This window comes from Perca flavescens, chromosome 5 (genome assembly GCF_004354835.1).
Source record: "Perca flavescens isolate YP-PL-M2 chromosome 5, PFLA_1.0, whole genome shotgun sequence".
In the NCBI taxonomy this organism is placed as follows: domain Eukaryota; kingdom Metazoa; phylum Chordata; class Actinopteri; order Perciformes; family Percidae; genus Perca; species Perca flavescens.
In genome coordinates this window covers 14,577,333-14,603,845 of record NC_041335.1, presented here as the reverse complement: position 1 = coordinate 14,603,845, position 26,513 = coordinate 14,577,333, and the positions used below count along the sequence as shown (strand labels likewise).

General features: G+C 41.7%; 1 protein-coding gene across 1 annotated transcript in view; it reads left to right on the top strand.

Annotated features, from left to right (window-relative positions):
* Positions 1-4,586: 4,586 nt before the first annotated feature.
* LOC114556065 (uncharacterized) overlaps positions 4,587-26,513 on the top strand; it is a 52,980-nt gene continuing 31,053 nt past the window's right edge. Inside the window, exon 1 of the mRNA XM_028578903.1 lies at positions 4,587-4,650. The gene's annotated coding sequence lies outside the window, so the exon portion shown is untranslated. The remainder of the gene's footprint in view (positions 4,651-26,513) is intronic.

Genomic DNA, 26,513 nt, shown 5'->3' with positions numbered 1-26,513 from the left:
GTGGGGAGGTACAGATTAAATTATTAACAATTTATCAAAGAGGATTTTTCAATATTTATAAAATTATGAATAACTTTACCAAGTTGAAAAACAATCAAAACTGGGCACCACCCTGAACTCAGGGACCAATAACTGAACTGTGGAAACAGTCTCAAAGTTGGTGTTCGCGTTAGAATACAGATCTTCATTAATTTGATTAATCTATCTTGTATCTTTAAAATCTGTTAAAGTCTAATAGCATTTATTTAACTTCAAAAATATTGATGGTCAAACAATGGTGAAACATTGATCCTCGTGGCAGTGATAATTATAATTATTTTTCTGCCTCTTTTGTGAGCTAACAGCTGACTCTCCGCGGTAATAATAATCAAACAGTTTGTCTAACACAGGTTTACGATATAATGTCTCGTTATGACGCAGCGCCGTCTCGCTTGTGCAGTGACTAAGGTAGAAATTACAGTTTCAACACAAAACTTCAACATATACAGTACATAACATATAATGGAAAAACAGTTGCAGCAATAGCATTTACTCATTAATAAAACATACAGTTCTACATCTGCCCAGAACTATTAAGCCTCCTTTGTGTAGCAGTCCATTAGTTTGTCCGGCGGATTCTCAGCGATGAACAGAAATTATTATTATTATTATTATTATTAATCACTCGCCAGCGATTAACGAAACAGCTCCTTCCAGGGCAGTGGAGTGGAACAGTTCAGTCGACTTTGGAAAAAAAGCAAAGTGCGATGTCCTCCTTTTTCCTCGAAAAACGGGGTGGATTACCCTCTCTGCAGATTTGATGAGATGCTGAGTTTGTGTCTCACTGAGGATACAGAACAGCTCATTCGACCAGCGAAATGATACCATTTGTTCTCGTACAACGTTGACGATGTGCCTTCATTAAGCAACGGATTGCAATCGAAAAGCGCTGAGAACTGGGTGGCAGAGAGTTTTATAGCATCGGTCACCTGGACTCTGACCCCTGCTGTATTCAGGGACCCCAACCAATGGGGGGGAATCAAAGTTCTTGAAGGTGTGAACTACAATGTCTGTAGTTTTTAGACTTTTGACCATTTTGAAACCTCTTTTGTCATGGATGTGCAAATTTTAGGTTTCTGCAGCTACATGGAGGTCTCATCCTTGTTTGAGAAGGGCTGCAGGCCTGTGGCCTGCCTCATGTTGGCCATATGTTGGTTCATGTGACTCCTTTGTGTCACTGGTCTGATGCTTCATCCACTGCTACGGTCCCAACACAAAATATCAGCATGTCATATAATATGATGTAGGAGCAGGATTACAGTATGTACTAAGGTAATACCTGTAGTTATTCAAGATGTGTGTCATGCTGTGTCATCCCCTCTCTCAACACCACATGTAAAAAAAATGGCAAACCTTTAGGCCTAACCTTATGGGAGCTATTAGTTTGTGAAAACCTCAAAAACCTCTTCAAGTGACCAAATTGTGCCAATTGCTTGTGTGACATTGGAAAAAAAAACATACTAAAGCATTTAGATGACTATAACATATGTTTCCTTTATTCAAACATTGTTGATCATCTTTTTCTCACAAAACACATTGATGGCTGGCTGTGGAAGGAGGGACTTAGCTCTGTTACGCGTTCATTTGTTCCCACCGATGCTATAACCCGTTGGGAAGGGAATTTGATTGGCTACAATCATCTTGAATGATGTGTTGATAGCCAATGACAGCTCATCATACCAAAAGTAGCTTGTAGCATGTCATGTAACATGAGGGAGCCCATTGGCCTTCCACACTGGGAGCGCTTGCTGAACTTCAGGGGCTGTCCCGGGGGGAAAACTAAATAGAAAAGATTAGGGATACTTTCATTTTGTAGGCAGCAATATAACAAAACATGCATACCCAACAACACTGGACGTTTATATGAGTGACATCAATAAAGAAAAGGGTATCAGACCATTTATCAGTATACACCACAGTTATTGGCATTACAGTGGATAGAGGAGAAGGGAATACCCAATACAATTATTGCTGACAGTTCTGACAGTTTTTCAGCACTATCTAGCATTAGATCAGGCAGATCATCATTTAGAACAGATATTTTCAATGAAATATTTCTCATAATGAACAGAATTCAAATTTAGCGCAAGTTTAATTTGGGTTCCTTCCCATCTTGGTATGGAGGGAAGTGAGCAGGTGAATATTCTGGCAAAGCAAGCACTCAAGATTGCATTTGTAGACCTACAGGTAAGCTCAGCAAAGCTGAAGTCAAAACATTTCTCAGGACATATGCACAAATGACATAGCAGGAATATTGGGACATTAGTAAAAAAGGAAGGCATATCTTTACAATTTATAAAGACATGTTGGTGATGGGAGGAAGGTGGGTTTTAAACGTAGGGAAGAAGATATCATTACTCGTCTCAGAATTGGTCATACAACTCTTAATTATTCATTACATGAAACAGACAAACATTCAACTGGAAAAGGCACTTACTGTAACCAGCCAGAAACTGATGAACACATACTAATTCATTGCATGAAAAATACAATACCCAGAGACTTTTCAGAAACTTCATAAGGCAGACCACCACACCTTTTCACTGTCAAGGGTTTTGGGGAAAACAGTAGGCAAGGTATATTGCAATATAATATAAATCAGTTTCTAAGAGAAATTGATTTAGTAAAGAGAATTTAGTTTCTTTCGTTATTTTTTCCTGCATTTATCTTTTGTTCACACTCCAGTCCAGTTGGTGACGGTAATGCACCTTTAAGTTGGTTTGCCAACTGCCAATAAACCATAAATAATAATAATAAGAACACTGGGCAGGAAGTATTCTTATACCCTGAACAAACAAAATTAGAAGACTGTTAGCAATTGACTCCTCTCCACTCTAACTTGGATTAATTGTTATTTAAAAAAAAAAAGAGATTCAGGTAGGGAATTGTCATGTTTTCTAGCTCTTTTGTTTATCATTCTGGTAAGTCTAGCTATATGAATCATGCGTTGATGCTTAATTTTCTGTAAATTGAACTGAATGGTTGAATTGTGGAGATTCTAACCGATCTAACAATGTGTACCATGTCCATATTGACAAATGTTTAAAATATTTGTATTTTAATGCTTCATGTGAAACAGAACTAACATAACTTAGCAGGTCGCCAGCGACCCTCAAACACTCTGGAGACTCAGAGGCATAAGGCTGATGTAGCTGAATGTTGAGATTTCTTTTCTTGAGTGCTCCTCAAGTATTTTGGGGAATGCAATTCACAACTGTACACCTTGGATTGTTTGTTAGCCAGATATATTGACTGATATATGTATTATTTAATGTTTTTGGCAGTATTTTTGTTCCATTGAGTGTTGATGCACTGATGTTTCACGGTCATGATCAATACATGCTATTGTCTGCTAGAGTGGCATAAACCATCAGTTTGATGGTGTCTGAATGTTTGGATGCCTTTATTGTAAGGGGCAATATCAACACTCGCTCATGTCCCTCAGCTAAACATTTATTTTCACTCAAAGTCCAGTCTCAGTTTTTTATTTACCTAATCCGATTTTTGAGAGTTAACCGTCAACACTAGAGGTTGGGCAGGGAAAATCACATGGTCTGAAATGTTCTTAACTAGCATAGAATCATGTATTCTTTTCTCTATGGTGCTACTTTTATTTCCTTACCAGTCATTTTTGACTCACTTGTTGGTCAATTGCTATAAAAATGCACTTTTTTTCTCTTTTATACCGACCTATCCAAAACATGTCAGAACTTTTTTAGACAACCTACTTACAGAAAAAACAGAAGTAGAACAAATATCTATAATCAGGTATCAGAAACAGAGACAGCTCAACTTGCACTGTAAGGTATCACATCTCAGACGTTTCATGATGTGTCTATTTGCAGCCATTCTCCTTTGTATAAACTTCCTTTTTGTGCAGCGGTAGAGGCTTCACTTTTAGTATTTCCAACTTCCAACCAAGAAGTCGGTACATCAAATCGAGGTCAGATTGGGTTACTATTAAAATAGACCCTTTTTTCAAATTGAAAATGAGAGAAAGATATAGAGAGCAAAAAAATAAGATGAAATGAGTATAAGGCAAAAAAGGCTTTATTGATAGCCATCCAGTCGCTTTTAACATCAGTGATCATACCACTCCAGTGTAACACCCAGTAGACTAACTACTAACCTGCGGGTGCTTATTACACCCTGCGGGGTGCCATCCCCACAATGGCAGTTACACTTTAATTAAGTATTTTGTTGTATTAGAGACCTCAGTTTAAACTTGAAGCATCTTATTAGATCATTCCTCCCTCTGTGTTTTGACAGGATGAGTGAATGCTGCAGCGTTTCTTTTTTCTTTATCTGAAGGCATATGCTAGTTTTTGTTCCCTTACAGTGGAGTATGGCACTATGACATGGTATTTGAAAAACCCTGGTTTTGTTGACTTATTAATTGCTTGTGTCTTTCTAACTGAGGAGTGTGGAGATGACACGGCATGCTGGGATATTCTCTTTAGATGGTGATAGTGGTTGCGGTGGGAGGTAGTGGGTGGAGGGGTTGTTCTTAACTTCTCTCTCTCTCTCTTCCCTCGCACTCCTCCCTCAGCTCATCAGTTCATCAGGCTTCTCCGTGGAACACTTAGCCCTGAGGAGAAGCCGTGGGTGGAGGTCTGTAACTTTTGATGAATGAATACATCTCTGACTCACTCCTCTTTTATGTGACTGTTTAATCTTGTCTCTCTCTCTCTCTCTCTCTCTCTCTCTCTCTCTCTCTCTCTCTCTCTCTCTCTCTCTGTCTCTCTGTGTTTCTTTCTCTATCTTTTGTTTGCTTCCTCTCTGAACCTCTTTCCCTCTCTTTCTGGCCTCTGCTCCTCGCCCAAGACAGTGGTTGCTGATTTAATTGGATTGTGCTGAACTCTGGCTCTCTGTTGCATCTCTTATGATCATCTCGGAGACTCTTTGACTCAGACTTCCTGTGAAGTTCTTCTTTGTAGCATTGTATGAACTTTGCTATCAGTCAGAAAAGTATCTCGACTCCAGGTTTTTCCAGGTACACTGTGTAGATGAGGTTATCAATTATTTATAAAGTTTTCTGTTACACAGACCAGAAGTGGGTTACAGTATAGGCAGTCCTGAACACAAAATCGGGAATATGAATGTGTTTACAACATATCCAGAGTTTACCTCAGGTTCAGGGTCTACAGAGCCAACTGAGACAAACAGGCTGCCCCTTGGATCCTCTACCCACACAGGGTTCACATCCTTGGGGTTGCCCCCATGCCTCCACCCTCTCGCCTCTCCCCTCCCCTCTGCTCTCCTTTCCCCAACCTCCCTGAGCTCGATTGAGGACGATGATTAAGACATCAAAAGCTGTGCCTCAGTGTAGATCAAAACTCAGGGCTGACGGGCAAGAGCCTGATCCCACATAGACTTCCGCTGCATCCCCACAGCCGGAGATTTGCCATTCCCAGCAGCCCTCCTGCTCCACTCCATTAGTATCTCCATGCCAATCTGAGGCTCCCCGGGGTTCGACATGTAGCCTAGGATGAGTCAGGGCTGTGCAATCAACCCCATCCATGGAGAGGCAGGTGCGTTAGTGGTGAGCCACAGTGGTGTGCGTGGGGGCATATGTATGTGTGTGTTTGTGTGCACATGTGTTTATCATAGCTCAAGGCCCTTCTTCACCCCCACTGTTTTATCATCCCCAACACTGAACAGCAGCAGCCCATCACACCGCCTCTATCTCCTTTTCTCTCCTTTCTCTTTCTCTTTTACTCTCACTCTCTCCCTCGAGGGGCTTTAGTTCATGTGATTCCACGCTCCAGCTTTAGCTCAACTTTGCCACTTGGCAGTCTCGGAAGATTTTTTTTCTGCTTGTCTCTCGTTTTACTCCTGCTGTTAAAGTGGTGATAAAGAGTACAGAAAATACATACAGGATCACGAGGAGGGACTTTTTCCTGCTTGTAAAATGAAGTGCTTCATCTTCCATCTGAGCAACGTCAGTGGAAAAGGGTTAGAGCCAGTCGGTGAGGACAAATTGTGTGGAAAAAAATGAATAAACGTGGTTCCCGTCCAGGCATGGAAATAATTGGAGTCTTTCTACCCGAGGGTGGGGGTTGTAATCATCTCAATACAAAACGGAGGTTTATAAAATGTTTTGGTATTAGTTTAAGCAACATAGAGATAACACTGAGCTAAGAACACACACTGCGCAAGTAGTGTTATTATTCCCCGTAAACTGGCTGGAAATATTTTCCATGTTCACTGGAATTTGGTGCTGATGTCATGGTTGTTACAGGCAGCTGCATAATCATTAAATTTGGTGGAAACACAACCTATGAATAGTCTTTCCATGCCTGAGGGACACAGACAAATATGCACCACACAAACACGCATGTCAAACGTACACACAGAGACATTACACAGTAAAGACACATAATTCACAGATGACAACGTTGGAATCACCAGTTCATTATCAGCTCATCGAGGTCTGTGCCACTCTTCACATTGGCGGCTGGTTACAGTCATCTGAGCAGCCACTCGGTCATTCAGTTTTAGCCAGTCAACCAGTGAGTCAGGCCCTGGGGCTAAGCTCATTAAGGCAGGAGAGTCCCCTACTATCCGTCCCTCCCGCTATGCACCTAAGGGCCAGCCCCCTCCCTGTCAACTCCCTGCCTTTAATTGAGTTCTCACTTCTCTTTATTTTACTGTCAGCATTATACCCTTCTCATTGTTATCCCCCTCTCCATCCACTTTCTTGAGCCCATCTCCTCCCTTTCCTTTACTGCTGCTACCACCAACACTTTTTTTTTGGTATTTCAGAGAGTAAGCACTTTCTCCATATTAAGATGTGAAATTCATTTTGACACTGGGCTGGAAATAGAGTGGAACCGGCAATATGCCCCTATCTGTTCCTTCTTCTCCTCTCCCTCCCTCCCTCTTCTCCTCTCTCTCTCTCCCTCTCTCTCTCTCTCTCCCTCTTATTTTCCCCATGTCTTTCTTTTTTTTTTTTTCAATCCGTGGATCCACTCTCCCACCTCACTTTCTTAAATCACCTAGAAAGTATCCTGCGAGGTGTAGGCCTGCTTTCCCTAAATTATATATATTTTTTAAAGGATGGCATAGAAGAAAGGGCGTAATCCTTTGCCCCTCTTTCTCAGGATTTGGATCTATTAAAAGGGCAAGAAAAAGATCAAATAAGGGATGCAGACAGAAAAGGACGGATTAAGAAAGAAAGAGAGCGAAAGAGACAAAAGTCTGAAGTGAGAAATAAATGAGGGCTAAAGATGACAAGTGTTAATATATTGAAAGAATCAGTGGTGTCTTGTATAATGTTTCAGTGAATCTGCTGATAATGTAACCTAATGTAGTTGAGGGAAGAGATACAGTGGATATGTGGATTGCATTAAGACTATTGTATGAATAACCATATCCCTGAGCCAGCAAGTGTCCACAAGTTACATTGTAGCAGGGGTAGCAAAGACACGAAGATGATTAGACTGACTGTTACATCTGGCCACTAGCCCAGAGCTAAATCACATAGTTGAATAACTGTGTGACCGCATGGCTGTAAAGCCTTGTCTGCCACGCTCTCCACGAGATGATATGATGCAACTGGATAAAGAGCAGAGCGAGGCTGTGTGAATACGCATAAATGCACTTTAGCCAAGCAGTGGCTTTTCGACATGATTTTTCATCATGGCTAAATATTTGTTTTCCCCCCAGGGACATTAGTGTCAAGGGATCATAACGATAGCCGCGTTACCCAGGTGGATTTGAGCCTTTAGGGGTGTCTTGGCCTTAAAATCACCTCTATACACACAACAAATAGAGTGAATGCACATGCATGCAGATGCAGGCGTGCACTGGTGCATACAGATGCAAACATACACATAAGCTTGAATAGACACGGAGGATACAGCCCCTACCCTGCATACACATATTTCATTACTGGATTCATAGACATGGCTGTGTTCCATTGTAAAACATTGGAAATGGCCATGCATGTGCAGTTTTGTGCTCATGAAGATGTATGCATCTATGTGATATGCAGGCCAACGATGCACCGACATATTCTTGTTTGTGTGATTTGTACGGCCTTTGTTTGTATTTGTTTTGACCGTTTGTGTGAGATTTCTAATGAAGTGTATACAGCAGGGTGTATTTCTCTGTATTTCTGTATATTTAACTCTATCCCCTGTAGCAACCGTCAATACGGCTCATGACACTCAAACATACACACTGATAAGGTCTAATGAGAATCTCAGTCTGTCTGACATAGCTGAACCAGGACAAGTCATCCTCAGTACAATGCAAAGAGGAATGTGCACTACACACACATACACTTAGGTAACCCCCCTCCTCCCCCTTTTCATTTGTGTAACAACTGATACAAAAAAGACACAACCTTACATACACACATAAACTCTTTCGCCTACATACATTTTCACACATGGCACGCCAAGTCCTCCAATTTAATTTGTAATTTAATAAATCTAAAAAAGCAATCAGCGACAGCCAATGGCTATTCAACTTAACCCCCTTGCCCTGTCTGACTAGACTGACATAATTGTCCTGTAATGTGGTCGAGAGGGCAAGGGGGAGAGAGGCGGAGAGCAGAGGGTCAGGGCCCATCTCCTCACCGAAAATAGCCTCTAAATGTGCAAGGCAAGGCTCCCATTATTAGGCCTTCCAAGTTGACAGGGAGGTGGCCAAGGCCTGTTTACATTTGCCAGTGATATTTGGAATGAGGGACCGTAGAGAGAGAGAGAGAGAGAGAGAGAGGGGAGAGGGAGAGGAAGGCACAGAGGGGGGGAGGAAATAAATTACCAGTATGGTCCAGGAAGTGCGAGGCAGGTAATTGCAGTTGACAGTCCAGTCTGCCACACAGTTAATTTGAGCCTGAGCCCAGGTCCCTTCCACTATAGCGCACCATACTTATACACAGCACAATCTGTCTGCATAGGTACATGCCCAGAACCCCATCTCTGTCTCTTTCTCTCGTTCTCTGTCAGCAGAATTATGACGTAAGCAAGATATAAGCAGCCATGTCTCTCCTGGTAGGTGCACACTCCATGTCCTTATTTTTCCTATAGTTAATTTTTCCACTGAGAAATATTGAATTTTGGGTAGGGTGATAGTGTACCTGTCAGTGATAGGGCGTCATCTCTAACTCCCTCTGACAGGTGGACCATTATATCTGCGAGGGAAAATAATCCCTCTCTACTTTAAGACCGGCAAATTTCAACCCTTTGGTTGGTGATTGCAGAAGAGCAGGAAAGAAAGGCCTCTTACCTAAATCTGCTCTGATCGGTTAATGAAAGACATTATTTAGAAAGCTGATTGCTTTTTCAAAGGGAACATACAGCACGGGTGTTTACCTTCAGTTACTTTGAGAATCCATTTTGGTGAACCTGGCTGGGCATACATGGATACACATACATGCATCAGTATCAGTATTCATTCATTACGTACAGATTTTGATCTTCCTAACTTGAGTTTTGAAACAGAAATGGTGACATGACAAGCGTACTCGGACAGAAAACCAGAAACAAAGCCCAACCAACCAAGACTTTTTTTAATCTAATATCAACAATAAACTTCAGTTTAACCCACTAAGTATGGCATCAACATAGCTTGTCATCAGACCAACATTTAGTGTTGATTTCTTAACAAAATTAGTAAACAGAGCCAAAGACTAACTCTTATCTCATCCAACATGCGCTGCAGTTGAGAATCTAGCTCAAATCAATCCTGACTTCACTCTGCTGTCCTCAGTGTTAAGGTTGGGAATGCCCAGTGGTCCCTCAGTCTACTATACCACGGATGACATCAACCCCTCGGGTCCCACATCCCTGCAACCACTTGACATTTCTATCGACATTTCCCACAGTGCTCTCACATTAAAGGGCGTGACATTTCATTTGCACACGATGTTGATTAAAATACACCCTTATGGTCTCAAGATAAAAGGGGTTTAGGCCATTTTTGTACCCTCTACTTTGGGAAATTGAGAAGAGATGAGGGAATAAATAGAAGATCGGCTGATTGAGGGAATTATGAAAAGGCCCTATGCTGGTGTTCTGTAAAGGCCGGAAGATAAGAGTGGGACAACATTTCAATTTTCCATTATGAAATCGGACCACTTATTAAATGATTCCTATTAAGTCAAAAGAAAGGAATGAACTATGAAAACAATTTGTTTTTTATTTGATTGAGACACATACTGATTTCAGCCATTTCTTTCATGAGCATTTCTTTGCAATGCTTCTTAATACAAATAAAACCTGAATTGAATCAAGCCAAATTCAGTCAGAGTCCGTCAGTGGCAGGTCACATTTACGTCTGTGTCAGGCCACCTGCACCGTGCTGCTGTCTGCTGATGTGTTAGCCCCAGCTGGACATGTATGATCTGACTCTAGGCCAGGTCTCACCTGCCAGCTCCTATCGGCTCCTCCACTTGTACACTGGCCCGGGGCCTGTCACTGATGGGCAGCCTGCCGTCCAGTCTAAACGGCTGGCTTTCAAAGACATTCGCTGACGTCTATTCACCTCTGCCTGAAACAGCTTCTGACAAGACATTGGGTTGTGTATTTCCCTACTAAGTTCATGTTTCCTCTTTGTCGGTCATAGAGCTTAGCTTAGATGTTTATAAGCATTGCATGGAAATGGATGACAAAAGAATTATTGCAATGATGACGGTATTAGAATTAAATTCAAAATGGAACATTTACCTTGAGAGAGACTAGCGCTGACCTGTGTTTCCACTCATCTTCACTGCATAACGGTTAAAGCGCCATAACATCTGTAACTCAATTATATTAAATTAGCACAATGGGAAATGTATAGCCATAAAATAGGCATTTATGGTATACTTGTATCCCCTAGCAGCCAATAGGAATCCAGAAAAGAGTAACATAGTAACCTAATTAAAAGCAGTTGATATAATACCCAATGACCGCTCAGCTGTTAAACTAGGAGAGGTGCATAGGTTAATCATAGCCTGTGAGCAGCTTCATGTAATAGAACCATAATATAATAATTAGTTCACTTTTACTCAAACTTATCTGTGTCAATAAAAAATATAGCCAGCCATATGCATGCCTTGGCCTGATCCAATATATCACACTAGACATAACAGCCACTATTCATGTTCCATGCTTACCTGGTTAGCACCAGGAACATGTAAAATTAAATTGCAATAATGAGTGTCTACCATTGCTGCAAGGTGTTTGATCACTATTATGCCGTACAGATAAGCTAATTTAGCAACCATTATAAGCTGGTTGCCCTTCCACCTTGGTAGTATTTCTGTAATTACTGTAGTGACAGCATTGTCCCACATGGTTACATTATTATAGCCCAAGAGGCTGTGTTTAAAGAGTGATGCAGTTATTAGCATACCTTTTTGTCATAAGCACATTCAGTAACCTACAAAATGGCTTTATCTCTCAGTTAAATTAATGATGTGACTGATGTGAGAAAACTTTCTGCAAATGACCAGAATATATCTTTCTACAAATAACCCTTTGCATTCTTTTTTTTTTTTTTTTTTAAGGTTTCACTAAAGAAGTTGATCCCAATTTCTTATATTCTCTCTCTCTAAGGTTCTGCCCCTATTTTGCAGCACACTATTGCAGTTTTCAGAAAAGAATGCGCTCCCGCTCCAGCAGCAATCCTACCAGCAGTTGGCCACAGTTACAGTGCAGATATCATAGACTGCCATCGAGTTATGGAGATGACAGTTATATCATCAACTCCATCAGCCCTCCTCAGTGAAACAATTTGCAGTGTCTACAGGGGCAGACACAAACAAACCGTTTTCCTGATATTCCTTTCCCAAGCAGTCAGGCTGCAAGGGTCTCTCCCAGCTCGAGGCGAGGACAGCAGGCAAACAGAGAAATGGATAGAGAGAGATTGAATAGGAATACATGGAAGGAGGTGAGAGAGAGAGAGAGAGAGAGAGAGAGAGAGAGAGAGAGAGATAAAGCTAAAGAGAGAGACGGAAAGACAAAAGCAGGAGAGAGAGAGAGGAGAGGAGAAGCGAGCCTAAATTGGGAATCTATTACTGAGGCATGGGTAGAGCAGCCTCTCTCTGTCTCCCGTAAACACACAGAAATGTGTTCAAGTGCAGGGGCTTTATAAGTTTCCCCTTCTCCAGAGTAATGTGCTTTGAATGGCTGGTAAAATGGGACTGGGAGAATTTCATTCCCGCTGCCTCCCCAGGCGACTCACCTTTGGCCCACCGATGATATGAGCCCTTTTCTATTTTTTCCACTTTTACTCTCCCTCGTTCCCTCTTTCCATCTAGCCGACTGATGGAGAGGGGGAGAAATAAATGGAGAGCAGTGACACAGCAGGGGATGGAGGGGTGGAAGTGTAGAGGGAGAGGCACAGGGGGAAGAGGATTGGGGAACAGGGCTTATTTATTTAGTGGAATGAGGCAGGTGCGTTATCCACAGCTCAGATTAGCTCATCTGTTTATGCTAAATGCCACACCATGGGAAGCGCGGTGGTGTCACAGGAAGTAGAGAAACCCATTTTTCTCACTGTTTGCTGCTCCCACCGATTGCTGGATCTGTTCTTTTCACCTGTCAGACCTTTGCTGGGATTCACGTATTAGATGTAGTCAACAGATTATTGGCTTTGCTTTTCACTTACCTTTGTAGATCTTGTTACCTAATAATTTAGCTCGCTGATACATTGGTTTCTTATTTTGCTTGATTCAATTACATGTTAGGACATTGTTTTGTTTTTCCTCTCATTTGATTTAAAACCAAATACGGCTGAGGTAGTGATTTTTGAGCCACTCGGGGTCCCTGTACACCCAAATGAGATGACTCAGATGAAAGCATGTTTAAGTCCCGCTTTGGCCCCTATACTAACATGAAGTCATGAAGCCCAGGGTGTTGGGTCTCTCAGCACCCACTTAGACATGACTGATGCATTTTAGGGCACAGTAACACAAGACGTTAAAAACATTATAGCAAAAGAAAAACATTGGTCCAGTTCTTTATTTCATGTTATGCACACATGTATGTTGAAAGTCATAGCTTTGGGATATGCTATCCTTTGGATGTGTATGTTTTTGCTGCTTGCCCCCTTTTATTTGGAGAATATGTACACTGTTACATGTTGGACCCTAGATCATGTTCACCTCATATTTTACGCGGCCTAACTCTGGCTCAGCATATACTGTGAAAAGATGTCTGTCATTGTGATTTCTGTGTTAGAGAAAGATGTTTGAGGTTTTATATGAAAGGAAATAACCACTTAAGTTACATTTTATTCATAACAATCTTTACTAAGAATTGCTTGTATGACTATATGTGATTTCTTATAAAGAGGACATCATTAAAAGATTGTATATCAAACAGTATGGGTTAACAGAAAATGTTTATTTATGCTTTCTGTAACCTTTTGCTCTCATCACCATCAGTCAATTTGGCCACAGGTAAAAAGATAAACATAGCATCTGGTGTATTGATTGGTACAAATGTAGTGATATGAACCAGTCGACTTTATACTTCAGTGCTTGTTTAGATGAGCGATTTTCAAATGTTAGAGTGAGCAAAAGGAAATAAAAAGCGACGGTGAAAGAAATATTACACCCGTTCTTTGAGTTGTGTATTCAATGGTACAAGGAGGTCATATTCTCCTCCATTAGCCGTGAACCTGTTCATTACTGCGTGATGTCTCCGCTGCTCTAAACTATAAGGAGAGCTTGGCCAGGCCGCGACCTTTCACCTCTTTGCCCTCATGCAGAAAATCTTCTTGATAAGACATGTAATAGCTGAAGCATTATCTTGTATGTGTGTGTCTTTGTGTATCCAATTTGTGCATAGCATGTGAGAGGGTCACAACCTCCCTGCATGTGTGGTTCCCACCTACATCTTCTTTCCATTGCCTTTTTGGATTCACCGAGCTGTGAGGCTATTGCTGAGTGAGGAGTTTTTCTGCCATTAAAATGCCTCCACGGCCGCATTTCCGCCTGTTAAATTTAATTTAACTCCTTGACGCCTGAATTTATTCACAATTATAAAAACAAAATATTATGTGTGTTTCTGGCTCAAAGCTGATGCTAAATTAAGTTGAGATTGTTAATTTGTCTATAGCATATGGAATAGATATAAATTTAGGTATGATGCAAATTAGGGACAAAATGGTAAAATTAATAAAACACATAGTAGATTTCATTCATGTCACAAAGTTGTTAGAACTTCTAAACTGTAAATGACAAATACATGGATCTTAACAACGGCAAGAAAGAAAACACTCTCCTACTCCCTAACATTGACAGTAGTTTCTTTAGGGTTAGGGGTAGGGTTAGGCTTAGGGGTAGGATTAGGTTTAGGGTTAGGGTTAGGGTTAGGGGTAGGGTTATGGTTAATTTCGTTTCCGTGAACCGGATGTATCTCCCACTCCGACCGGTCCTATGAGAAACCAGTGCATGCAAAAGGTTCCGAGGCATGTATCGCATGTAAACAAACCGGCATTGGGGGGGAATACACACGCTATCTCGCCTGCAGTCGGAATGGAAGGGGTTTGATGCAAATTAGCGACAGTCGGCGTTAAATTAATATCCGACCTGAGGGATCTGATGACAAGTGGACACCTCTAGGTACAGTATGTGTGTTTACACCTGGCAGTAAAATGTGTCTCCAAATGCATCCTGTCAGTCTCGCATTGCCAGACCTTCCTCCACAGCGCTGCAGAGGAAGGTCTTGTTGGTCCACACAGTTTTGTTTCTTTATCTGCTTTATTTTACATTTCATGTTCACTTACAGGAGTCGTGTTATGCTACTGCCGATAAACACCCAACATTTCCTGATTTTGCGGCTTCACAATGAAAGCTTTTGAATAACAAAATAACAGGGGACTTTTATTATGAAGAATTTATAGGAAATGAAACCGGTCCACCGTTTCACAGCCGCACCTTTGACCACTCAGGCTTGCCGGTTACTAATTACTGACAGTGCTGTGGAAATAGGTTTGGCAATCCGAGACTGCTGAATAGCAAAAGGAGACGCTGTGACAAAAGAACAGGAATGTCTGTCATAATATCCACATATTCCTGAATTCAGGGCATTTTATGAACCTAAAAATAAGGTTATTGTGTAACAACGGCTGCCTTTTCCAGGCAACAACAGGGCACAGACCCCCAGACAGCCAGGCATATAAGAGCAGACAGCACAGAAACAAAAACATGACAAATTTTTGACAGTATGATAAAAACTTCCAAAACACACGATTCACTACAGAGGTTTCAGTGACATGAGAAATACTTTTGAATGAGTACGTAGTTCCGCTCACAGTTGAGTAGGCGGTCCATAATGTGGCCTAGGGCTAAAAGAGTGTGGTCATATGTGGCCCACACCACCTCAGAATGTGGTCTGAGTGATCAGACCTAAATGTGTCCTCAGTGTGCCCGGGTGCATTCCCACCTGTACCTAGAGCTGTCCACTTGTGATTGGATCACTCAGATCAGATTTTAATACAAGGTGGAAATGGGGTACCTGATGGAACCATTAACTCTTGGTGAGAGTAAATGGAGCAGCCTTTCACAAAACAATAAATCCCTGAGGGACCCTTTCTTTCCTTCTCCCCCTCACCTCTGAGCACTGGCTTTTCATTTGTTTTATTTACATAGCAGCCTTTATGAGCTTTCATCAGTGGGTCTGCTTATATAGGAAACTAATGGCTTCTCTGAGCTGTAATTTGAAAGTGTGTGTGTGCACGCTTGTTTGTGTGCATTCATCCATATATTTTATGTTGGTATATCCACCCATAGCTTTGCATCTGTGTGTGTGGGTGGGTGTGTGCTGTCCTCTATCTTGAGAGAGAAAATCACCATTCTCATGAAAGCATGTCTTTTTTGTCTATATAACCCTCCACTTTGCTTTTCACTTTCTACTTCCCCCTCCCTCCTTTATTCCCAACCTTTTCTCTCCGTCTGTGACTCCATTTTTCATTACTACATTGCTCATTGATTATCCATCATCACTAAGGCACTACTACAAGATATGCTGGATAAATACCAAACATGAGTCCCAGCTTCTTTTTTTGAGAGGCTTTCTACTAAATAGTTTTATGCAACACCTCTATGTGTCTGTGTCTCTGTTTTCCTGTGTGGTTACAAGTTTGTATTGTATAGCCTATTATGCTTTTATATTGCTCATAATATGTTGCCAATTTCTTGAGAAGGACCTGGCTGCAGACAAGATGGCGGACTAATAATGCTACAGCCACAATGATCATTCGTATACAGAAAATTACATTGCAACAGGTGGAGGTTTCTTTGCGGTTTCTAACCCCAATGCTTTTCTTTTTTTGTTATTATAAATACATTACCACAAACATAGCCCTTGAAATTAGGACTAATAATCCCACATTATTCATGTATGCATTAATATTAATTATAATAGGTTATTGGTTTTTATTTCAGACAAAGCGGTGTTTGTGTGTGCAGGGACAGGGGTGTGTGTGTGTAGGCCTAGTTGCGGTGCTCTTACTCGTACTGAAAATTGATAGACAGACAAACGGAGAAACATATCACGGCCTGCCTCGCTTCATCCTGGCACCTGGCCTGAGCTATCCTCTAACATTACCAGCACCCAAACCAAAGTTTGACCAAGTGAGTGCTAGCAACTCAGCTGCAACTATCGGTGCTGTACATTTCGTTAATTCTCAATGCCTTACTTCTCATATTCAGTGTTTCCCCTGTAACTGTACAGGCCCCGTGGGCCTCCAGCCCACTAGCGAGCCGCCAGCCCTCTATCGAGCTAGCAAGCTAACTAATCAGCCCACCGGCCGCCCAATAAGTTGGGTAAATATAACAATTTAATGTTTCATCCACACGCTCTTATCACAGCGTAGGAAATCACAGTGCTCTCACCAGATGAGTGACAACTTTGTGCGGCTCACACAATTAGATTGAGTAATATTTACAGTAAGATTCACAGAGAATGAATAGATACTTAAAAATCAGTAAAATCAGTCAGTGAAATATGTTTACACAGTTTAGCTGGGATAACCTTTACATTGTTACAGATCTTAACAGGAATTTTGATGTAGCTACTCATTCATGTCATCAGGTGGCCTATAACTAGCAGGGTCAGTAGGACTGCTAGCATGTTGCCAAAAGTAAGTAGACTAGCCTATCCACATACTTTGTGTACTTTTGCTAAGGCCCATTGTTTTGTACGCTCAGCTATCAAATATGAGTTAAAAATGAAGGTGTCTACATACTTTGACCCATGCAGTGCAAGTTGAGCTTCAGTCTCGTAGAACATATTTTTAGGGTAGGTTGTAGATTTCAAGTAATTAAGCTTAACAGTAAAAAATAAATCAGAATCAGTTATTCACAAATGGAAAAAATGATTTTAAAGTTTTTAAAAAGTAAAAAAGCCCTTATGTCACGTGACTTCTTATATACAGACAACCATTGTGGTTGATGTCCAGCAAGGTTTTCTTGAATTTCTTTGTTTTATGGAATGTCAGTTTTTCTATGTGGTTATTTTACAGTTAGCAGTCAACTCAGCGAGCAGCACAGAAATAAACAGACACATTTATGTTGTGAGAGAAATAACACTTCCACCACCTCTGCTCCCTCCTCTCCCTGTTTAACACCCTCTGTGCCCCCCTTAGGCTAAACAGAAATAGGTCCAGCTTAGGGCCATAATTGGTCTTGATCCTTCGGCTGCAAGGCATATTCCAGCGGTGGGTCTGGATGGGGCGCTTGTTATGTGTGAAAAGGTGGCAGGGGAATGCCTGGCTAGTAATTAACAGTGTGCAAGGGACTGTGGAGGAGGAAATTTAAAAGTGAATGGGGGAGGCCAGTTCATTCTGTGGCTCTGCTCTGCCTCTCTCTCCGCCTCCTCTGTTTCTCATCTATTCAGTCTCGCCCGTTATTGGAGCTGATGGGTTTATAGCGATTTTCACACTTTTGGAAGTCGGGCAGGCATTGTGAATTTGTTTTTCGCTTGCTCCCCATTTCGCGCCCCTTTGCCCCTTAGCCCCGCCACACACAAACATGCTCCCCAGCATCATTTGTTTTTCACTCAAGCGCTTTCTTGTTCACTCAGTTCCATTTGGTTTTCTCATTTTTAATGAGCATGACCGTTGAAATAATCTTGCCAAATAAAGGAAGAACGAGAAAGGCAAATATCACAAATTTGCATCAATACTTCATTGTGAAAAAAATAAAATGCTATTAAACTTTCTGACACTAAAGTAACAATATTATATTCAGTATAGCATACATGTACAGATGCTGTAGAGAAATACTGCAATGTACCTGTTGATGTAACAGGGTTGTTTAATGTGTGGTTTGCAGATATTCTGTGTTACCTGAACATCAGGGAAACTATAGCATGTTAAGTTTTATGGGATGATGTTCCTTCGCCAATGGCAATCCTAAACTTTTCTTGATTATGCAGTGAAGAAAATGAACTTTTATTCTCATGTTCATCAGCAAAAGACTCTAACTGTAGAGGAGGAAGCATATCTCTGACTATAGTGATCGCATCTTCGCTCATCTCTGGCTAGCCATATCTTACTGTGTCATTCTGACAGACTGAAGGACTCACTCACCCACTCAATCACTCATGATCTCACTCAGCAAAGAGTTAAGTCTCTGTCTTGTATAGATTTAGTCTACAGTGTTTCCTATGGCTGAGCTGTCTAAACAAAGAGAGGAATTGAATATACTGTAGCGCAGAACACATAAATAGCACAATAACATTGTGGAATGATGGATGTGATACGGTTAGGATACAAACAAGTGTGTGCATTTATGACCCCCTGTGAAAAGTAAGCTTATTTTTGTTTTTCAAAAGTTGCTGAGGTATGGCTTGAGAGCCGACATATGTTGTCTATAGTAGGCAATGGACAACAGCAACAGACACAAATACACAGAAACTCTCTACACTCATAAACATGTTTCCCCTTTCCTACATTGTTTCTTTTTCACTCAGTTGCTTGCAAACAAATTGCTTTTTTTTTATTGAAAAAGCTTTATTGGCAAGCAGATTTATAAACAAAATTGCCAAAAGCAATGTAGTACAAGGCTGTTAAATATTAGCATATTATTACTGCATGTTTCTCTAAGCTTACATTATTCAGTACATCTGTAAAAACTCAAACAACAACTCTGTCATGTTGGCTTCTTGTTAAAAATACATTTGGAGGTATTTGTATGCTTACACATCTGAAATATAGAAGAATCTGTATTCGCTGCCTTCAGCTACAGCCAAACTTAATTTATATTCACTGCATACCTTTGACTGAAATGTTAACAAAATAGTGTGCACACTGGTGCAAGTGCGTGCGTGTGTAATAGTATTATGTAAGCCAGACAGCAACAAATTGCTGTTTGTGTCTGTTTCTCCCTCTAGATACTGTACAATAGTGTGGTAGTATGCCAGTAATTCCAAAAGCCCTCTCCTCCCCAGCCAGACCAGGTCCAGACTAAACATGTTTGTTTGAGAAGCCTGTTTACAGTGTTTAGGCAGACAGACAGACAGGAAGTGGGCTAAGCGATGAGAACCTCCCCGACAGCCCCAGAGATAAATGGACGGCTGCTAAATGAAGGAAGGAGAGGCCTCAAATGAGCCATCGCAGTGAAGCAACCGGTATGGGGTTTGAAACACTTTCCCAAGGTGTATGTGTGTACAAAAAAAAAAAAAAATGTGTGTGTCTGTGTGTGCATGTTTTTAGGTATGTCTATTCATGTGCAAGCATGTGTCTGCTTGTGTGTGGTTCTGGGGGTAACAGGTGGGAGGTATGCCATGTCCTGGTTAACAAGAGTGTTATTGTGTTGTTCTGTCCTGCATGGCTGACCGTCAGCTGTGCGGGGTCATCCTCTTTCCACCTTAACCCCGGAACACTAACACGCCAGCTACGCATGCCCGCACACACATAACACACACACACACTTTTCAGACTCACACAAACGGACTCAAGGACACACCCAATCACGCACACACAAACAGGTTCCGTTATGCATCAGTTGGTGGCCTGTAATTGAATTGGGACATGATCAGTGATATTTGGTGGCCCGATGCACCCCAGTGAAGAGGCATCTGCTCTCTTTTTCCCTGCCACAGAGCTTTTCAAGGCTACAGCCAGCGTGAGACATGGCTTGAGAGGTTCTCACACACACACACACCCACACCCACACACACACACACACTACCCCTCCCTGCTGCACACGTACACATAGCTTCCCTAAGTCACTCACACACGGTGCCCTGGGGCTCTCTTGCAGTTCTGTAACACTAGCCAACGACAATACTCCCTCAACTGCTTGGCTGTTTACTTTCTGAAAGAGTTAAAGCCTCCCACTTAAAGGATTACCTTACACTGCCCTGAACCCCCTGCCCTCCCTGCCCTATGCTCTCACTTCAGCACCACATTCACACACACATTTACACACAGATGCAGGCCTGTGCATATGCACATCCACAGACACATGAATGAACACACAAGTCCAATGCCGGGCTGACAGCCACACAAAGACGGGGAAAAAAACAAAACACAGTAGTCCAGTGATGCAGATGACCTTTGTCCCAGCTCTACTTTAATCTCTTCTTCTCTCTATCTGCCACTGACTTCTTTTTTACCAGGGCAATAAAGAGCTGTCAGGAATCACACATTCCTCTGACCAGTTCCTCATTAATTTAATCAAGAGGTTGAATTTTATTTTCTATTATGCAACGTGCCATTTCACATCAACTCCCTGTTCTTTCACTGCCATATATCTTTTACATTCATTATTACATTCATTATTATTTCATTTAAACACGAGAATTTTTGAAATGTTGGTAACACTTTCTGAAGGTGATGTCTATAATGCATTATAAGCACATTCATAAGATATTATGATGCATCTATAAGGCTTTTTAAAACTCTTTATAAATTGTAATAATTATACATGACTAATAATGAGGTTCATAAAGTATTATAAGTGGGGGACATAATGTATTGTAAGTTCAGCATTCATAACGCTCTTTACCTCCATACCAACGTTTTTGTTTTTAGACAATGCATTAAAACTACCATAACTTAAGCTAGTTATGAAGACACAGAGAACTGCTCTTACTTATCATAAGAGATTATAAATTCTAAGTTTCTGAAATTAATAATGGCTTACAAACATCAATAATACATCCAAGCAGTTTATAACTTGCTAAAATGATGGTAGTTATAATGTGCTGTGTAACCCAGGACTCGAAGCACCGTTGTCACTTTGACGTGGAGGTAAAAAGCATTATGAATGCTGAACTTATATTGCATTATGTCCACCACGTATAATACTCATAAAAAGTGTTGTATGACATTGATTTGGTCCTGCAATGTGATCTGAAGGTCTCATGGTAATTCAGGGAGTGGACTCCCACCACTCTTACTCTCTCTTTCTGCACTCTGAAGTGAAGCTCAAGTGGCACTCTCCACCTTTTATTACAAAGCACCCCCTCCTGGGTTGGGCGGGGCACTCTAAGAACAGAGGCGGAGACGGGGAGTCGTAACTGATGGACTTGTTTACCAACAGTCTAATTGTTACCCTCCCCTGTGCTGCTTCTTGTAAGGCACTGCATGGCTCTCTGTATGAATCATTGTGTTCAAAGCAAAGGGTAAGAAGTGGAGTGATAAGGCCAGAGGCGTGTCATTAGCCCCTTGCTAACTCTTAGCATTTGTGTGTGTGTTGGTTTGTACGGGCAGGTGTGTGCTCTGAAGACATTTCCATCGACATATTCTCAGAGCCTGTTGCGTGCTAGAATGCCCTTTTGTATAAAGAATTTCTATCGTTTACGAGCTACGTGCTGGTCTGTTTTAGCTTTTGTCTTTGTCAGGGAGTTGTTACTCTTATCTTCTCTTATAGCTTCTTGTCTCCTGCCTGAACAAAAGCCACATAAAGGTCTGGGGGATTCAGGCTCTGAGGCCGTCCAGCACCCTCTTAATTATGGCTCTCATAGGGCAGGAAATGCCAGGCTTATGGGGGTTAGCAGGCTCAGTACTGTGGCACGGAGATGTCCGTTTTGCTCTAATCCACCTCCCTGGACAAACATTCAACAGGGATTGAGCCACTTTGCACGTCTATTTGTAGCAACACAGTGGGGACTACATTGATACAGATGGATGAAGATGCCCTCATATTTGCTCTGACAAACACACAGTGCAAATACTGACATGTTTGTAATTGGATATCAAATTATGAGTCGACTTTTGCATAATTCACACAGGTAGTGTTTATTTTATTTTACATGTCCCATGCTATTCTTTTAGCACACATTTGGCATACTTTACCTTTAAAACACACATCCATCTAGGCACCAGCACACAGTTGCACAAAGTCACTCACACACACACCTACTGTAGGAGGCCCCCTAAATTAACATAATGTCATGCCTGCCCCTTGGAGAATGCAGTAGACAGCTGACTACTGGAGCTTATGAGAATGCTCAGTTGTCAAGAGGGAAGAATTTACATGAAGGTGCCGCTTCCAGTTTATGTGCTATGCATGACCCCCACATGCCAGCCACTGCACATGGTATGTGCATGTGTGTGATCTGGGGTTACGTTTGTATAATAGTGGGGGTTACATGTGTGCTTATGGCACTTTTTTAACCATTCAACTGTGTATGAGGGTGTTTATGAGTCCTGTCTCCTTCTGTGTTTGTCTGTATGTGTCTCTGTGTTATATTTATGCATCTGTTGCATATCCGAGCACCCTTTATAGTGCCTTTTCAAGTGAGTGTGTGTGTGTGATAAAAGGAAGACAAAAGACAGCCAAAGAAAGCCTGATACCGTAAGGACTCAACAATCTGTTAGATGTTGCTTTTCTGACCTTGTGAGATGTGTGAACACACAACCTGTTCAGAGTTTAGCTACTGCGGCATGAGGAAATATGGAGTGGAAACTTTTCAAATAATGGCATTTGTCAAGTAGGTAATCCATTTCACTGTCATCTTTAGAGGTCACTGCATGGACTGTGTAAGACACCCCCTCCACCTCTGCCTTTCTTCCCCTTTGTAACTGGCCAGAGTGACATTTCAGATATTCATACTATCCATTTGGAAATGAAAATGTAAGAGGAAAACAGGGGAAATATTTGTATTTGACGTTTTTTTAATGTCTGTTTAAGAGTTAAATTACTGCAGCTCATGATCCAGCAGGATTTGGAATAAATTCAATTGGCCAAGAGTCATTTATTGCAACATAGTTGTGAAGCTAAATTTCAAGCCAAACGCTGAAAACAAATACACATTTACTATCAGTATTTGTTTTTTAAAGAACAGCCCTAATCTATGGTAGCAAAAGATATGTCCAAAGGCCACGCTGTCACAGGCGGTATGTTTTGTTCCAGGGTCACTTATTTTCCAGGAGGTGTGTGAAATAGCACTGACCCTACAAAACCCCTGGCACTGAAGTATGGCATGTCACAGGCCAGCCCTATAACATGGAACACACACACACACACACACACACACACACACACACCGCAAAGCAACAGGTGGCTACTGTGGATGGTGCACGTGTTGTGTGAGTGTCCCATTTACAGACACACTGCTACTTATTGCAGAAGCCCTGAAACACTGGACATTCCCTCAATATAAGTCAAAAGTTTAGCAAACAATATTTAGATTGAAACTGTAAATATATTTGTAGTAAATGCAGGGTTTATTAATAGCCAAAATTGTACATTGCTTAGAAATGTTGCTTATTTCCTGGAGCATTGCCTGATGAACGAGCACAATGCTCTTTCAGAATTGAAGTTATGGAGGAAGGTTGGAGGTTTTTATATGTTGTCATAACAAGGTCATAATGTTTACTCAATGTAATGGCCTACCCAGAATGACTGGGGATTCCAAGAAGCTCCCCTTTTGCAAGTCTTTGCTATTTCATCAATTGCTGACTGCTAGCTTCCCAGGCCACTGTCCCTCTTCCAGTGTCTCAGTAGGCATTGCATATCTACTTGCAATGCATGGCATGCATTAACGCAGACAATAGAGTGATAGATAGAGCATTTTCCAAGTTATATTTGAAAATAATCTAACTTGAGTCTGACCCAAGCCTGAAGCCACAAAAAAAACAGCCCAAACCCAACTGAGCCCAAAAAGGGTAAGGTTTTATGTCAGGTTTCTGAGCTTACTGCTTCTGAATTTACAAATGTGTCAGCATTATAATTCATGCTAACATTTGACATAATTGGATTTTTGTGGCCCATGGCCCTATTTTTTGGTCAACCAATTGTGATTATTTCTTGTGTTAATTTCTGTTTATTATTAAGGTGTAGAAATGTTAGAAATATTAGAGTACAGTATTTCAAACTTTTTGTTTGTATATATTTAAAAAGATGTTACAAGCATCAATATCAGTTTTAGAAATCTTCCTTAACTCCATCTTCTCATTAATTGATCATATTTGGGGCCCATACCCTAGGGTTGTCCCAGAGGACAATATAGCAAGTTACACAGATGAGTTAAATCACCTTTCATAAGTGATGAGTCAGTCCTCACACAAGAGCAACCCTCCCATTCCCCTAATCACCTCTGCTGTACCCAGTGACTCAACTTCCCACCTCACTCTGTCTTTCTCACCCTTGCTTCACCCAACTGTCTCAACCATGCCTCCCTTCAGACAACAGGCCATTTCCGCTCTCTTCCCCACTCAACAAATATGTTCTTTGGAGCCCTTCCCAGAATACTTTGGCATGCACCCATGCCCACTCCCAATCTGCTCCCTTGCTTGACACAGATCCAGAGGACAGCAAGGGGGCAGTGAAGGTGGCGTGGGGTACACCCATATAGTTACTGTGCAGTCATGGTGCAACAAACCCTTGAGAAAGAAATAGAGATGAGGAAGGAGGAAAAAAAGTGAGGGAGGGAGAGAGACTTACCTCATGCCCTCTTCTGTGTAACACGGCATTACTGTTTGGACATGGTTTTTTCTCTCTTTGGAGAGGCAAGCCCCTGCCTAAAAATATCCACTCTTGGTCTCTTTAATGGAAACTGTGACTCTGCCTAACCACCGCTGTGAACTTATGAACAAGTGATGAGAGGCTGGACGAGAGAGAGATGAGAGAACGATGGGAAGGGGTGAGATAGGAATGGGAGAAATGGGAAGAGGGTGAGAGAGGGATCAGAGACAGATGGGTTGGGGAGGTGGTAGTGGAGGGTGAGACAGGGAAGGAGGGAGAAATATAGTGAGGATAGGACATTATGGGTCAGCATGTGACTTATCTTTGGACTTACTCTCATGAACCCAACATGATGTTCTCAAATGGAAATGCATTTGGAGTTGGGAGACATTTTGTCTTAATTGTTTAAACTTAAAGCTGTTGTACCTCACGCTCTAACAAAAGACACAAGTTTAAAGAGTTAAAAACAGAGCTCTTGCAATCAGACAAAGAGAGGTAACAATTTGTGTATGTGTTACAATTCCCTTCAAATGTGCTGTTTCAGTGTAGTTTTCTTCAGAGACTTAACACAGGGGCCATTGTTTATTTCCACCTGTGCACATCTTCATAATCATTTAGTTATAATTGATCATCATCATTCAACTTTCACCCATTTACTAAACGAGTTACCAGTATTTGGCGTTAATCAGAAGTATACTTTAAAGGGTGTTGCTCAGCAATCCTCTCCTTTCATAGCCCCCGATTTTCATCCCTCTCTCAGTTCGTCAACCCCCTGTTTGTCCTCTCATCCTCCCTCACACACACACCACTTCAGAACTGCTTTCTAAGGCTTGAGCAATCTCCCGGTAATGGTGCTTTTAAGTGTCCTGTTTGCATAGAGGGTCTATGGAGAGAGAGCCTGTGATCGAGCCAGTGACTAAGTGGGGCTTGTTACAGTGACTGAGCTCATATTCAGAGGCCAGTCATCCACTGGGGGACTGGCTGCTACTGTAGTCTGGCTGTGGTCTCCGAGCTATCACCAGCCAACACAGTTTCAGCAGTCTCCTGTAATGCGACACTTGGGGGTTTTTCAAAGCGTGACGGCTATGAAGCGTACTTGTACCATGTATACTATTTGCAGCAGTCAATGCATTTTGCGTGTGTGTGTGTGTGCGTGTGCGTGTGCGTGTGCGTGCGCGTGTGCGTGTGCGTGCGCGTGTGCGTGTGCGTGCGCGTGCGTGCGCACGCGCATTTCTGTGTGTCCCTGGGTGTGTGTGAGAAATAGCACTTGTATTTGTGTTAAATGTGTGTGTTAAATGTGTGCATACACAGTTGCGGTCGCGTAGTAAACATCCTTTCTCTGATTTGATTGTTACCACAGTAAGTCCACCTGAGTGCCCTAAAGAATTACTAGTCCTCTCCCTTCATCTCTGCTTTAGATTTCTTTTTATGGTTTCTTTCAAATTTTCAGTGAAGTTATTTGCTTTTACTTGGCCATTGATAAAAGCTCCATTAAAGCAGAGTGACTTTGATGCAGAGGAGAGGAACCCTTGGCAATGAGCCTTGATGAGACGGCCAGCCGGCCAGCCAGCCAGGTTTTCATTAGATGAATGCTGTGTGGGACTCAAGCCAG